Source organism: Macaca fascicularis, chromosome 7 (genome assembly GCF_037993035.2).
Source record: "Macaca fascicularis isolate 582-1 chromosome 7, T2T-MFA8v1.1".
In the NCBI taxonomy this organism is placed as follows: Eukaryota; Metazoa; Chordata; class Mammalia; order Primates; family Cercopithecidae; genus Macaca; species Macaca fascicularis.
In genome coordinates, this window is record NC_088381.1 from 87,776,217 (window position 1) to 87,789,113 (window position 12,897).

General features: G+C 40.0%; 1 pseudogene; it reads left to right on the forward strand.

The window, feature by feature from the left end:
* Window positions 1-5,909: 5,909 nt before the first annotated feature.
* LOC102135222 (large ribosomal subunit protein eL20 pseudogene) lies at window positions 5,910-6,675 on the forward strand (annotated as a pseudogene).
* Window positions 6,676-12,897: the final 6,222 nt, after the last annotated feature.

Here is a 12,897-nt window from a genome sequence, read left to right on the forward strand (position 1 = left end):
TGCAACGAGCTATGACTGCACCATTGCACTCCAGCCTGAGCAAGAGTGAGACCCCATCCCTAAGATAAGGAAAAAAAATTTACATACATCTTCACCAAAAAATTACAGGTTTTCTAAAGTAAATGCTCTATGCAAAGGGAGAGAAGAAAGTCTCTTCCCTCATTTTCAACAGGGATAATTAAGCCTTTTATTTATTTTTTTTTATTTGTATTTGCCTTTACAAGTTATACAAGGTCATAACCTTAGGGCAAAATCTAAAGTTTTCTATTTCCCTTTCAGCAACAATAAGTTGACTCTATTTCTTGAATTGAGCTTATATTTCTGTCTTCCAGAATATTCTTCATGGTAATATTAGAGACAAAATACTAATATCTTTGATATATCAATATATCTTCAGATCAATAAGAAAAATGCCATTAGCACAACCATAAAAATTCTAGAAGATAGCATCGAAACCCCTTCTAGACATTGGCTTAGGCAAAGACTTCATGACCATTAGCACAATAGGAACAGTGTCAAATATCTGAAAAAAGCCAACAGTAAAAAACTTTTAAGCAAGTAAAAAGGCACTCTGTTTTATCATAAGGTGAGAAAGCAAATAAAACCATAATAAATATATGCGGTTTTCCCCAAAATTAACAAAGATCAAAGATGAAGTTGGAAAAAAATGGCAGTTTTTGCTAGTACAGCATAAATTCATACAACATCTGTGGAAGATATCATGCCAATAATTATCAAAATTTAAAAGTCATTTCCTCTGACTCAACAACTCCAAAATCCTAGATGCCTATCTTACTGGTATACTCACACAAGAAAAATGGCACATGTACAAGAATATTGACTACTGTTTCTAATAGCAAAAGATTGGATCAATCTAAATTCCCACTAAGAACTGATCAGGTAAATTAGTGTATAATCATAGGGTGGAATACTATGTAACTTTTTAAAATGAGGATCTGTATGTATCTTTTAATAAGAATGTATCCTTATGCTATATTGTTAAAAAGCAAGGTGGAGGAGCGCTCTATCTGCCTCTCTTTCATATGAAGAAGAAAGACTGTACAGATATGTATATATTTATGTCCATAAATACATAATATGTTTCTTGAAGAAGCAGCTAGTAACAGTGATTGCTGTTAGTAAGGAGAATTGGGTTTCTGGGGACAGAGAGAGGAGATATTCCCCTTGACATGTCTTTGTATTTTTAAAATGTTCTCCATGTGCCTGTATTGTGTTTAAACAACATCTAATGTTAACATTAAAAAATAAATTTTAAAACTATCTCACTACTAAATTAGAAGCAGGGAAACATTTCTTCATAACTATTTGATCCTTTAGGAAACTAGGAAGAGAACTGATTATTGATGAAAAATGAAAAAAGAAGGCAATTGACACACTCTTCGTGTCATCTCACTCAAATGCTTTGGCTTTGTTCGGAAGAAGCAGGAAATGTCCTCCTTCCCTGAGGACCTGTGAGACTAAATAAACCATGAAAAACTGAAGTTGATCATTTTATTATCATTGTGTATCATCTTCTTCATGGCCACTAATTTATTTTAAAAATCAGACTCATTCAGTATTCTAGGCCCTGAGCTAGAGGGTGAATCATACACGTAAGTGAACAAAACACAGTTCCTTCCCTTGTGGGGCCCATAAGCCAGTGGTAGGCCAGTGGCAGATGCAGCAAGATGTGCTATAAACCAGGGCCATTATAAATTGCCATGGGAGCAAGTAGAAGAACAGCACAGATAAAAGCCAGGAGTATTAAGGGATGAAGGAGCCGGGCAAGTTCTGAAAACTGCATATAGCCATCCTCAGGTCACCGTCTATTTAGAAGCATATCACAATATACAGAATCAAAGTGTTCTATGGATACATGGAATAAGTATCCATACAGCGTTTACTATCTATCATAATTTATAATTAGCTACACCAATTGACTTATTAATGGGCATCCTTAATCAAATGAGTATGGCTCAAAGATGTAATATAATTTACAATTCAACTAACAATTAAATAGAAACATATAGATAGACGAAAAGAAAAAGGCAATAAATATGTCATTTGGGTACTGAAATACGAAAATCAATATTCAAAGTGCATTAAAGTTCAAATATTATACTGATATTTAAAATATTACGCTCAGAACTTGTTTTCCTTTGAGACAGAATCACATTATCTGGAATGTACCTGTGTATCTGACCTTCTTTTATGAATTCAGTATTTAGCTTTCTTTTTAACTCCAAGGGACACAGTGACATTTATTTCTATTCAAGAAAGACTTATTTAATGCAATGGATCTTTTTGTTCACAATAAGAAAAAATAGCTTGCTCTTTTATCAATATATAAATAATACTCACTGTAATAATTATCAAACAGTATAATATAAAAAATATTTAGAAATCATCTAAAATCCCACCACTCAGAGTAGTCACCATTAATTTTAGTGAACATCTTCCATGTATGCTATCATACACACATGCACACACACATACTCACAAGTGCAACTGGAAGTGTTGTATATGCTGATTTTTTTATAGACTCCTCTGTTTTTTCCTTACTACTCCCCGCCCCCACCACCACTTCTTTCCCAATCTACTTTTCATTCTACCACCTTCCATCTATGCTAGACAAGCAACATTAACAACCCAGTATCTTCTTTCATACTATTCTCCATGCTTCTAATTCTATATAAATATTTATTATCATATATCAGGTTTTTTCATTGTTTATCTTTAAAAAATCAAATTATAAATCATAGTCTTCTCTGTACCTTGCTTATGCATTTAACCTTACAATATGCGAATCCCTCCAAAGTAAGATTAGGTATATCAAATATTTTTACTTCATATAGTAGGCCAGAAATAGATAATTAAGAAAAGCAGGGTCCTTTGACAGGGCAGGAAGACCTGTTCCTGAGCTTTGGCTTATACTCATTCCATAAACAAAATAAGTGAAGGTAGGTTTCAGGTTCATATTGAGTAAGGTGTAATTGAGGAAGTTTAAAACTAGAGTCTTTATGGAGGATATCATTATGATACTGTGATTTATCATCTTCATTTATACTAAACGGTCAGATATGAGATTCACACACATCATCATATGGTTTCATAGGACAGAGACACCACCATTAAGTGAGACCCACGGATAGAAAAGACATTTTGTTGGCTAGCTGCTGAAAGCAGCTGAAACATAGCTCTTAGGATCAATGTATACGGTCCAGGGATGCACAAAATACTGAGAATAATAAGAAAATTTACATAGTGCATGTTCTAAGATGTGGCAACAGCATAGGGCAAGGCTGTCAGTGGGCCCATGTGTTGTGTAGTGGATGTTATAATGTGCTGCCCAGATCTTTCCTTCAGGCCTGAGGCATGCATTCCCCCAGCTGTCAGAAGTGTAGTATGCTGATGACTAGATCATAGCTAAATCCCTTGCCAGAAGTTGCCCTAAGCCAAAGGAACTTGTCATTTTATTTTCCCTCCTCCCAGGGACAGCTCAAATCCAACAGTTGGTCAATGCTGGCATACAAAGGCCTGACACTTGGTGACAACTATAAATGGCCATCCCTGTTCCAGAGCTCCACATGGCATCAGCTGAGACGTTTGTTGCAACTCCATCACAATTTAGCTTCTGCCCAATCCTACTTTCATCACATTCTTCCCAAGAGAACTCCACAAGAAATCTTCTGCAAACAAATGATACGATCTGTTTCCAGGGAACCCAACCTACAACACCATGCCACTTAGAAAGAAAATTTAAAAAGAAAAAAAAAAAGCACATCATGGTGTGTCTCTCTCAGCTGGTCAATTTCCTTAAACATTCAATCTCTATTTTCATCAGTCACAAGGATAAGACAGTGCAGTGGGTAGCAGATGGCCAAGTGCTGACCACTGTCCATGACAGAGTGAATTGTGATGAAGCCACGCTAGCAATATTTCAAACTGAAGATCGTTATCAATCATACTGTACAGTTTCTCCTGCCACATACTCCTGAGTAGATGTATCCCTAAAATGTTGTCAGATTGTTCCTATTTCATTACTATTTAAATTGATTTTCTTACAAGTAGAAATGAACTGCTAGAATGAAGTGAGTAGGCTGTAAAATATAACACAAATAACAATTGATAATCCAGTCTACTAATTTAAATATAGATAGATGATTAGATAGATAGTTGAGATAGAGATTTGATATATACAAGTATATATACTTGAGAAAATATGAAAAATATTTCTCGAGAGATGTCACAAACTATAAATATATCATGGGAGAAGCTCTCATTTTACTTCAGTGATAGAGCCTCATGAAATATGTTTTGGGTTATGAAAAGACCTTTATATTTACAATATGCATCTATTTCTATCTCAAGGTAAATGCCCTTTAGAGATCCAAAATTCTTGTTTGTTAACTAATTTTATAAATTACCTGTGGCATGTTTTAAATTTTTATTTTAAGTTCAGGGTTACATGCAGATTTATTACATATGTAAACTTGTGTCATGGGGGTTTCTTGTACATCACGCAGGTATTAAGCCTAGTACCCATTCGCTGTTTTTCCTGATCCTCTCCCTCCTCCCACCCTCCACCCTTCAACAGGCCCCAGTGTGCGTTGTTCCCTCTCCCATGCATGTGTCCATGTGTCCTCATTATTTAGCTCCCACTTACAAGTGAGACCATGCAGTATCTGGTTTTCTGTTCCTGTGTTAGTTTACTAAGATAATGGCCTCCAGATTTATGAAAGTCCCTGCAAAGGACATGATCTCGCTCTTTTTATGGCTGCATAGTATTCCATGGTGTATATGTGTGACATTTTCTTTATCAAGTCTATCATTAATGGGCATTTAGATTGATTCTATGTCTTTGCTATTGTGAATAGTGCCGCAATCAACATACCCGTGGATATGTCTTTATAATAGAATGACTTATATTCCTTTGGGCATATATGCAGTAATAAAATGACTGTGTTGAGTGGTATTTGTGTCTTTAGGTCTTTGTGGAATCACCACACTATCTTGCACAATGGTTGAACCAATTTTCTCTCCTACCAGCAGTGTATAAGCATTGTTATTCTCATGGCATCTTTTTTATTTTTTTCTGGAATATTAGTGTTAATTTTCCCATGATAAATAAATGCCTTGTATATGAGGACAATCTTTTACAGATATTTGAATGTCTTTACTTGTCCAATCCTCATATTCATTCTCAACCCAGAAAACTGGTATATACATAGTAAATGTTAACTAACTGATGACCGATTTCTGGAAACTGTATGCTTAGCCAGGCATAAAATATCTTCGGCAGAAAGCAGAATTCTCTCTACCTACTTACAGGTCACTACAACTAAAATCATTCCATACAGCTTTTGCACACATTTTGCATTTTTCCTTCTTGACATCTTCACTAGGACCCAGTTAAATCATAAGGAAAACTGAATTTTCTTTGCAAATGTTTAAAGAGAGAATGTTCTTTCAAACATGACCTGGAGAACCAAAAAACAAGCATTCTTGATAAGTACAGGTAATCTAATAATTTTTTGTAATTTTTTATTTTGAAATAATTTTTTGCAGAAAAGTTGCAAGAACTTCCATATTCCCTTTATCCACATCCCAAACTGTTAAAATTTTACCACAATTGTTTTATTTTTTCCTTTCTGCCCTTCCGTGGCTCTTTCTCTACATATATACCTTTTGAGAGCACATTACAGATATCTTGCCCTTTACCCTAAAGGGCTTCTGGTGTGTCTTTTCTAGACGCAAGACTTGAAAGATAGGGCAGTGCTACATTGCAGGGCCTTACTAAGCAGGATATGGATTTTGAGTTTTTTTCACTGGCGTTGGGAAACACTGAAGGTGCTTAAACTGGAAGTGAGATGTTTAAGATAAAAATTTATCAGCTGGAGAGGGCACTTCCTTTTGCTGGTGGCTGCGAGAGCGGAGAGGACGCCATGAAGGCTTCTGGCACAAACGGCTGTGAGAAGCAGATGAAAATTGCTGACAATGAGCCGAAACGGGGAGCGTGAGGCTTAACGCCGTGACACACACTGGATAGAACCAAACGGCGCTATGGCACAGAGATAGGAGAACCCGGACTCCCATGGAGTGGCTACGAGAGTACAAGGCTGTGGGTCGCTGCCTGCCCACCCCCAAATGCCACACACCACCCCTCTACCGCATGCGAATCTTTGCGCCTAATCATGTCGTCGCCAAGTCCCGCTTCTGGTACTTCGTATCTCAGTTAAAGAAGATGAAGAAGTCTTCAGGGGAGATTGTTTACTGTGGGCAGGTGTTTGAGAAGTCCCCACTGCGGGTGAAGAACTTCAGAATCTGGCTGCGCTATGACCCCCGGAGCGGCACCCACAACATGTACCGGGAATACCGGGACCTGACCACTGCGGGCGCTGTCACCCAGTGCTACCGAGACATGGGCGCCCGGCACCGCGCCCGGGCCCACTCCATTCAGATCATGAAGGTGGAGGAGATTGCAGCTAGCAAGTGCCGTCGGCCGGTTGTCAAGCAGTTCCACAACTCCAAGATCAAGTTCCCGCTGCCCCAACGGGTCCTGCGCCGTCAGCACAAGCCACGCTTCACCACCAAGAGGCCCAACACCTTCTTTTAGGTGCAGGGCCTTCGCCTGGGTGTGCCCCCAAATAAACTCAGGAATGCCAAAAAAAAAAATTTTTATCGGCTGGGTGTGGTGGCTTACACCTGTAATCCCAGCACTTTGGGAGACTGAGGCGGGTAGATCACTCGAGGCCAGGAATTTAAGGCAACATGGTGAAACGCTGTCTCCACTCAAAATACAAAAATCAGCCAGGCATGGTGGCGCACGCCTGTACTCTCAGCTACTCAGGAGCCTGAGGCAGAAGAATCACTTGAACCTAGGAGTCGGAGGTTGCAGTAAGCCAAGATCGCACCACTGCACTCCAGCCTGGGAGATAGGGTGAGACTCTGTCTCAAAAAAAAAAAAAGAAAGAAAAGAAAAGAAAAAGAAATCCTTCAAGGTGTAGGAAAGGACATATGATGAGTCGTACTAAAAGACATGATCTTTTGTTGGGGATGAAGAAACCTTGAAGCCCAAACCCCAATTGCAGCTTCTCTGCACACTGCTACAGAATGGTCCTGCTACCGGTCCCTGACCAAGAGCAGCTTCAGGCCTGGTAAGTGTCCTGTGAGAGACAGGGTTCTTCAGTGAAACTCTTGTGATCCAGAAGCTCTAATTGAAAGAAGAGAGAGAAATCACTAAGGAGGCCATGGTCGTCCTGAGTAGAGAGTGATGCCTGCTGAAATTCCACAGCCCCCTTGCCTAAGATCCATTACTCCCCCAGCCAGTCTACCCTTTCTCGTGGGAACAGGTAATCTGTCCTTAGAACCCACAACTCACATCAACTTATCAGAAGGAAAAATTAAACTCCAGCAATACAGATTTCTTACCCTAGGTCTCCAGACAAGAGTGGGGGTGAGCAAGGGAATACCCAGTAGAGAGCTGTCTCCTAACACTGTTCTTCTACAGGCAGTAAATGAATCTTCAAGGAGCAAAGGACAGGCTCAGCTTACAGTACTTGAATTCTACAGCAAATACATTTGCTCATCTCCATCCCAACATATTTTCACACCTACTCTCCCAGCCAGTATTACAAAGACAACTGCCTCTGTTCTCAGGAAAGCCCACAAAAAGCTGACTTAGAAGCCCCCAAGGAAATTCCCTTTCCTGCTTTCAGAAAAGAAGGTAATGTAGTGCTTAGATGAGAAGACATATTAAAATACAGCTGGAGAATCTACACCTCTGGAAAAAAAAAAGTCTTCTGTTAACTCTGCTACAGTTTTACATAAACAAATGGAAAAAACATTCCATGATCATGGAGTGGAAGAATCAATATCCTTCCACTAAAATGGCCATACTGCCCAAAGCAACATACAGATTCAATGCTATTCCTAATACATTACCAATGTCATTTTCCATAGAATTAAAACAACTATTCCAAGTTTATATAGACCCCAAAGAGCTCAAATAACCAGGGCAATCCTAAGCAAACAGAATAAAACTGGTGACATCATTTTGATGGACTTCAAACTATACTGTAAAGCTACACTAATCGAAACATCATGATACTGATATGAAAACAGACACATAGGCCAACTGAACAGAATAGATAACCCAGAAATAAAGCCACACACCTATAGCCATCTGATCTTCAATAAAGTCAACAAAAATAAGCAATGGGGAAAGGATTTCCTATTCAACGGGGAAATGACTCTCTATTCAATTCAATACTGCAATAGCAAGCTAACCATGTGCAAAAGATTGAAACTGGACCCTATCTTTCACCATATACAAAAGTTAACTCAAAGTAGATCAAAGATTTAAATGTAAGACCTCAAACTATAAGAATCCTAGAAGAAACCCTCCGAAATACCATTCTGGTCATGGACCTTAGGAAAGAATTTATGACTAAGTCCTCAAAAGAATTGCAGCAAAAACAAAAGTTGACAAGTGGGACCTAATTAAACTAAGGAGCTTCTGCATCACAAAAGTAACTATCAACAGAGTACACAGACAACATACAGAATGAGAGAAAATATTCACAAATTATGCATCCGACAAAGGTATCCTATCCAGAATCTATAAGGAACTTAATTCAACAAGAGAAAAACAAATAACACTATAAGAAAGGGGTCAGAAGACATGAACAAACTCTTCTCAAAAGAAGATAGGCTGGGCATGGTGGCTCATACCTGTAATCCCAGCACTTTGGGAGGCCAAGGTAGGTGCATCATCTGAGGTCAGGAGTTCAAGACCAGCCTGGCCAACATGGTGGAACCCCGCCTCTAGTAAAATTACAAAAATTATCCAGGCGTGGCAGTGCATGCCTGTAATCCCAACTACTCGGGAGGCTAGGGCGCAAGAATCACGTGAACCTGGGAGGCAGAGGTTGCAGTGAGCTAAAATCATGCCACTGCACTCCTGCCTGGGCAACAGAGTGATACTCCATCTCAAAAGAAAAAAAAAAAAGAAGAAGAAGAAGAAGATATACAAGTGGCCAACAAACATAGATTTGTTTTTGTTTTTGAGACAGAGTCTCGCTCTGTCGCCCAGGCTGGAGTGCAGTGGCGCGATCTCGGCTCACTGCAAGCTCCGCCTCCCAGCTTCACGCCATTCTCCTGCCTCAGCTTCCCTAGTAGTTGGGACTACAGGTGTCCGCCACCACGCCCAGCTAAGTTTTTGGGTTTTTTTAGTAGAGACGGGGTTTCACCATGTTAGCCAGGATGGTCTCGATCTCCTGACCTTGTGATCCACCCACCTCAGCCTCCCAAAGTGCTGGGATTACAGGCGTGAGCAAACATAATTTTTAAAATGCTCTCAACATCACTAATGATCAGAGAAATGCAAATCAAAACCACAATGAGATATCCTCTCAAGCCAGTCAGAATGGCTATTGGAAAGAAGTCAAAAAACAGTAGGTACTGGTGAGACTGCAGAGAAAAAGGGAATGCTTATACACTGTTTGTGGAAATGTAAATTAGTTCAGACCCTATGGACAGGAGCTTGGAGATTTCTCAAAAAACTTAGAACTACCATTCTACCCAACAGTCCCATTATTGGATATATATCCAAAGGAAAATAAATCATTCTACTAAAAGACACATGCACTCATATGTTCATCACAGAACTATTCACAATAGCAAAGACATGGAATCATCCTAGGCGTCCATTAGCACCGGGTTGTACAAAGAAAATGTGGTACATATACACCATGGAATAATATGCAACCATGAGAAACAATGAAATCATGTCCTGTTCAGCAACATGGATGCAGCTGAAGATCATTATCCTAAGCAGATTAACACAGGAACAGAAAACCAAATATCACATATTCTCACCTACAAGTGGGATCTAAACACAGGGTACACATGGACATAAAGATGGCAACAATAGACACTGGAAACTACCAGAGGAGGAGGGAAGGGAGGAAGGGCTAAAAAACTACCTACTAAGTACTATGCTTAGTAGGTACTACTAGGTACCTACTACCTGAGTTACAGGATCAATTACATCCCAAACCTCAGCATCACACAATATAAGCATGTAACAAACCTGCACATATACTTCCTGAATCTAAAATAAAAGTTAAAATTATTAAAAATAATAATATGTTAGAGCTGAATCATAGGGGGTTTTATTTGACAATTTTAGATCTACTGCTGTCAACATAGAAAAAAAAAAAAGCTGCTTAAAGAATGAAGTAAAATTAACTAAGTCTTTGAGATACAACTTTTTCCACAGTTGGAGATAGAGGGACAGGAAATGAGTTGTACAGGCAGGAGAATGGCGTGAACCCAGGAGGTGGAGGTTGCAGTGAGCCGAGATGGCGCCACTGCACTCCAGCCTGGGCAAGAGAGCAAGACTCCATCTCAAAAAAAAAAGAAAGAAAGAAAGAAAGAAAAAGAAAATGAGTTGTATTGAAAGACCTGCCCCTGTATCAGGGATGAGAAAGGCTTAGAGCCCAACTTCAGATGCAACTGCTGGAGAAGAGCTAGTGTCCTGCTCTGGCCTCTCTTGGGCCTGGCAAGTGTGCCCTGAGAAGCAACTGCTTGAGAGTCACAGGCCCCAACCCCAAGCAAGAAAGGAAAAGGTCTATAAGAAAATCATGGTGGTCCTGAGAGGAGATTGATTCCTGCTGTCACTACACTGCCCTCTATACCTGAGATCTCATCACAAATCTCTTTTTCCTCAAAAAATCAGAGGTAACTCTGTCCCCAAAACCCATAACTGACACCACTCACTGGAGGCCCAGCGAACAGTTTTCTGCATCACAGTCACGACGCTCTATGTTACTCTGGTAGACTTTCCCTTGGATACCTGGTAGTTGCTCTGAGTGAGCTCGAAGACTGATGACATCTCATACCATCCCTGACAATTCAGAGGCTGGAAAAAATATTTTCTTCTCTACTGGAAAACAAAGCAGAAGGCACCAAGGATCTCCAGAGAAGAGAGGCCCCAGAGGAAGGAAAGAACCAACACAGAACAGTCTCCTGACACTGTTCCTCTAGCTAGTAAATTGATCCTCATTGAGCACAGGAACAGGGCTCACTCCCTGAGGGGCTTGTTCATAATGCCTCCATCCTCCAGCAAACACCAAGAGATTGTCTCCCTATTTCCGCTCCTTCATTCCTTAACGGTTATCATAGAAGGACCATCTCTCCTCTCCAGGACAATCAGACACTCTCAGAGAAACTTCAGGTTTGCGATCCCCTCTTGTCCATGAAAGGAGATGATGCAATGGACAAAGTTTCCAGGATTGGCAAAGCATGAGTTGTAATTCAAGCCCTAGGCTCCTTACTCCAAATCTACTGGTTTTCTATTATGCCTTAGCTGCCTACCACTTCTCCTAAAAGGGAAAGTTGTTCTAATTTTCAAGCGCTTTGCAGAAATTAAATAGGTGTGACAATCTCCAGTCCAAACCAAGTGAAGCAGATGGATGTGCTGTTGAGATCAGAACAATAATGCTTCCCATCCACAATGCCTCTTTGAGCTAGCCTTGGGAAAAAAGGAAAACATCAGAGAAATGCCTTTCTCTCATATTATGTATTATAGTACAGGAGCTGGCTAACTTAAAGTGTGTCTAACCCAACATTTCTGACACATAATGAGGGTGAAGCTGTTGTTTTCTTGTTTGGAAAGTTAACTGACTCAATCCAAGCGTCCCATATACATAAGCACAGCTTTACCACCACTGTACCTGTATTCACACTTGCTTCTGTAACCAACTCAGCGGAATCCGCCTGCCACTTTGGACAGCTCCAGCTTAGCCTTGTGCCAGGTGAACACCACTGCTGCTCTCTGTGCAGAGGAGCTAGGTAATAAAAGGTGAGTAACATTACACTCTTGTTAGAAATATCTTTTTGCTGTCACACACTGCTAATCTAGTTAGGTCAAGCATCAAATGGTGATGGCACAGAGAGAATCATTTTCACACCCTTCTTGTTTTCTAGGACAGCTTTGTTAGACTCTCAAAGTTGAAACATTGCCCTGAGGGGGAGCTTGCCTGGAACTTTTGGCTTCATGTATAAATGTCAAACTACCCAACTGGCATTTTATTTTATTTATTTATTTTTTTTTTTTTTTGAGATCCCAAGCTGGAGTGCAGTGGCATGATCTCGGCTCACCACAACCTCTGCCTCCCAGGTTCAAGTGATTCTCCTGCTTCAGCCTCCCAAGTAGCTGGGATTACTGGCACACACGACCCCACCCGGCTAATTTTTGTAGTTAGTAGAGATGAGGTTTCAACATGTTGACCAGGTTGGTCTCAAACTCCCAGCCTTACGTGATCTGCCCGCCTTGGCCTCCCAAATAGCGGGGATTACAGGTGTCAGCTACCACGCCCAGCCCCCAACTGGCATTTTCATCTGAGAAATAAATCACCTCTAGATCCATAAGTCTTGATATCATGTATATTTGTGGGATACTTGGAATAGAAGTATTTCATAATGAAAAGGAATCAAAATCATATAATCCAACTCCCATTTCATATAAAGAAAGTGAAGTTTATAGAAGTTAAAAGACCACTAGAACTCTTCTGCAACTTTGTTGCAATATTGAAGTTAGAATTTCCCTCTAGCTCTGTCCTAATTCTACATCCAAAGCTGTGGGACCGTAATTATCTTTAGCAGTCAGGAGGAAACTCTCTGGGATGGGACATGTTCTGTCGCCCAGAACATTCAATTTCCCATGGCTTCCTTTGACTGGAATTCCTCTCAAGTCTAGGACAACACTCTAGTAGCCCAGGGTAATCTGAAGCCTTTCTTATATATTTCATTTCCTCAAATTTCATCTCTCCTTCATTTTGCAGTTCAATGAAGTAATTGGTAAATATCTATCAATGTGTCATCTATCTATAT